Raw genomic sequence first — 3848 nt, 5'->3', positions numbered from 1 at the left:
GCTTCACGCTCAGGAAGGGACACTGCGCCTCCTCCTCGTGGTTTCGGGTACTCTACACGTTCAGAGAAACTTCTCTAGTAACAAACTATAGAGATGATCCCTGAACGTTTAGCCTTCTCTGTCTTTTTAGACTTTTCTGGGCAGGGACAGGAACAGGGACTTGAGGGCCTGTCAATGAGGTGACAGCTCATGGCTCCTCCCCCAACGTGGCTCCTCCCTGACATTTGTATGCTGGGAGTCGTAAGTAACTCACACCATGCGTGGTAGGTGAGCCTCGTGGGGACAGCAGGGATGGTGGGGACACAGAATCCTGTAGACTTTTTTTTTTATGTTTATTTATTTATTCTGAGAATGGAGCATAGGAGGGGCAGAGAGAGAGAGGGAGAGACAGAGAGAATCCCAAGCAGGCTCCTCATTGTCAGTGCAGAGCCTGACACGGGGCTCGATCCCATACACCAGAAGATCATGACCTGTGCAGAAATCAAGAATCCGATGCTCAACCGACTGAGCCACCCGGGCGCCGTGGAATCCTATAGACTTTTAAGGTTCCCTGGTTCTATCAGGCAGGCACTCCATAAGCTATCCTTTCAGCGGCTGGTTCTGGACTACACACACTCAAGCTTCCAAACTCCTCACACAGGAGATACATACACAGAGTTGTTACCACGGAATGGACTGGGACATTTAAGTCATCGTTGTGAAAAGCAGGCTCCAAGTTCAGTCCCGTCCTGAAGAATCAAACTCTCCAGAAGTGACCCCCACCCGTTGCAAATGGTGCCTAGTGCCCTTTGTGCGTCTCTGCCCTTTCTTTTCCCCTTTCCCCCTCCTCCCCAGCTCCCACTGGCAAAATGGGGCTTCCCAACAACCACGGTAAAACCTTGGATTGCGAGCGACTTGTTCTGCGAGGGTTCTGCCAAGACCAGAGAACACTTCGGATACATTTTAATTTGATAAACAAGCACTGTCTTGCAACACGAGTAATACGTGATGCTGAGCGTCACGTGATCACAGCTGAGCCCATGGTTCTCGAAATTCGCTTTGATATACAAGGGCTTTGGATGACCTGCAGGTTTCCGGAAGGAATGATGCTCGCAAACCAAGGTTTTCCTGTACTTGTCACCGGGGAATTTATTTTTGTCAAGAAGTCTGAAGGATGATCAATTTCTACAGGCAACAAGCAGGAACACATACTTTTTCTTGTAGAGAGAGCCCTGAAATCAGAGTCAAATCCCCTGATATGTCCATGCTTCCGTAGCTTCTGAGAATAAAAGTCGAAATTTCAGGCTGATTCGGACGCTGAGCTGCTGAGTCTCTTCCGACCAAAGTTTAAAAACCCAGCGCGGGTCCTGCCTGTAAATTGGTATTTCCTGCTCTACTAAGTAAGCAAGTGTTACCAAAGGCATTGTCAATTCTAGATCTCTGGTCTACCAAGCCATTTTTTCCTAAGTAGAATAAGATCCGAGACTTTTACTTTAACCTAGGAAATATACCTCAAACCCCAGAGCAGGGGAGAGCATGAACCGAACAGTTGTCTGTGCGTTCATTTGGCAAAGAATCAGGTCAGAAGGCTATCTGAAGGAAGGCCTCCACTGAGACATTTCAAAACAACCGCGTTAGAAATTTGTGTTGGGGCGCCTGGGTGGCTCAGTCGGTCTGACTTCAGCTCAGGTCATGATCTCGCGGTGCTTGGGTTCGAGCCCCACTTCCGGCTCTGTCCTGTCAGCGAGGAGCGGGCTTTGGATCCTCCATCCCCCCCTCTCTCTGCACTTCCCTACTTGCTCTTTCTCAAAGTTAAACAAAACATTAAACAGATTGTTGTATTAAATGGGGGCTCAGTCGGTTGAGCCTCCAGCTCTTGATTTTGGCTCAGGTCACGATCCGTTCATCCAGTGTGGAGCCTACTTACGATTCTCTCTCTCTCTCTCTCTCTCTCTCTCTCTCTCTCTCNACCCAGGCACTCCAAAATTCTTCTTTTTATTTAATGTGTATTTATTTTTGAGGGAGAGCAAGAGAGTGTGGGTGGGGGAGGGGCAGAGAGAGAGAGAGAGGGAGACTGAGGATCTGACGTGGACTCTGCTGGCAACGGGGCTCGAACCCACGAACCAGGAGATCATGCCCTCAGCTGAGGTCAGACGCTTAACTGACTGAGCCACCCAGGTGCCCCTTCTCTGCCATGACTGTAACACTTACTGAAAGCTTGCTAATAAGCCCCGGGTGCTGGACTAAGTGCACCTACGGGTGTTACACCTCACTGAATTCTTCCAATCATCCTAGGAGGTAGCAAATACTCTCATTACTCAGATTTTATCAGTGAGAAAACGGAGACTAAGAGCGACTGGGCAACCTGCCCAAATGAGTGTTAATAGTCAGGGTGGTAGGCTAAAGCCTAAGATGTCCGCTAAGATTCCTGCCCCGCGGGCTACTTGCCCTGTAGGCCCCTCCCGGGAAGGTATGTGGAACCTGTGAAGATTAGGAGGTGGCACTCCCCTGATTCCATGAATAATACACTGACTCGGAGTTGATCAAATGGGAGATGACCCTGGGTGGGCCTGACCTAATCAGGTGATCCCTAGAAGAGGGACTGGGCCCTTCTTGGGGAGTGAATCGCCTGCTGGCTATTTATTTTTTAATTTTTTAGAGAGGGAGGGAGTGCAAGCAGGGGAAAGGGGCAGAGGGAGAGAATCTTAAGCAGGCGTCAAGTCGCGGAGCCCGAGACGGGGCTCCATCCCACGAACCTAGGATCACGTGACATGAGCCGAACCCAAGAGTTGGATGCTCAACCGATAGAGCCACCCAGGCGCCTCCACCTGCTGGCTTTCTAGAAGCAGACCGCCATCGTAATATAGGCCCTCATGGCTAGGACCAGACGGTGTCCCCCAGGAGCTGACAGCCAGCAAGAAAAGAGGACCAATCAGTCCTACAGCTGCAAGGAACTGAACTGTGCCAACCTGAAGGAGCTTGGAAAAGGCCCCTGAGCTTCCAGATGAAAACGCTGCCCCGCCAACACCTGCCAGACTCTGAGGAACGGCTCCCGCTGTGCCCTGCCCAGGTTTCCGACACAGAGAAACGATGAAATACGTTATTTTAAGCTGCTCTCGCTTTGTGATAATCTGCTGTGCGGCAACCAGAAAACTAATACAGTCAGGATTCCAAGCGGCGCCCTTTAACTCTGATGACCATGCCCTTAACCGCTACGGGACTTCCTGCGGTGGCTTCACAGATCCCTAACCATTTTTAACTCTTCAAAAAGCACAGAGACCTACATTTCGACTGAACAGTGATGGTTATGATCGCTGCCTTTTCTGCGGGCTTTCTCAGGTCTCAAACACGTTTGGATCACAGTCTAGTACAGGAACACATTTTTTGATTCATTAAAAAGCTACAAATACAATACTGTAAGGGGTAAGTTGGGGGAAAAAAACTGAGCAGGAGGGAAAACAGAGTATTTTATTTACCAAAAACACCTTGTTGAAGCAGGCTGGGCTCTTGCAAGGGCTCCAGGCTGAGAGCCCTACTTAACAAATATTTTCCTTTTGACTCGATGGCGTGATCTACAAGGTCTGTCATCTGGTGCCTCCGAGCGGATGACAACACATTACCTCTTTCAAGAGGACCCAACTGAAACTTCACGGACTAGGAGAAGCCAGTGAATTCTTGGCTGGAGCGAAATCCATGTAGAGAGACTCTCCAGAAATCATTTTAAGGAGAATCTCGGGGCGCCCGGGGGGCTCTGTCGGTCGAGCGTCCGACTTTTGACTTTGGCTCAGGTCACGATCCCAGAGTTGTGGAATCAAGCCCCGCGTCGGGCTCCCCGCAGGGCGGGGAGGCTGCTTGGGATCTCTGTCTCT

The 3848-nt window shown here is 50.2% G+C and overlaps 1 pseudogene; it reads right to left on the bottom strand.

The window, feature by feature from the left end:
• Positions 1 to 6: 6 nt before the first annotated feature.
• LOC144238170 (small nucleolar RNA U3) lies at positions 7 to 116 on the bottom strand (annotated as a pseudogene).
• Between the last annotated feature and the right edge of the window lie 3732 nt (positions 117 to 3848).

Source organism: Crocuta crocuta, unplaced genomic scaffold, assembly GCF_008692635.1.
Source record: "Crocuta crocuta isolate KB4526 unplaced genomic scaffold, BGI_CrCroc_1.0 scaffold1269, whole genome shotgun sequence".
Taxonomy (NCBI): Eukaryota; Metazoa; Chordata; class Mammalia; order Carnivora; family Hyaenidae; genus Crocuta; species Crocuta crocuta.
Note: the sequence above shows the minus strand (reverse complement) of the source record. Positions and strands in the feature narration are given on the sequence as shown.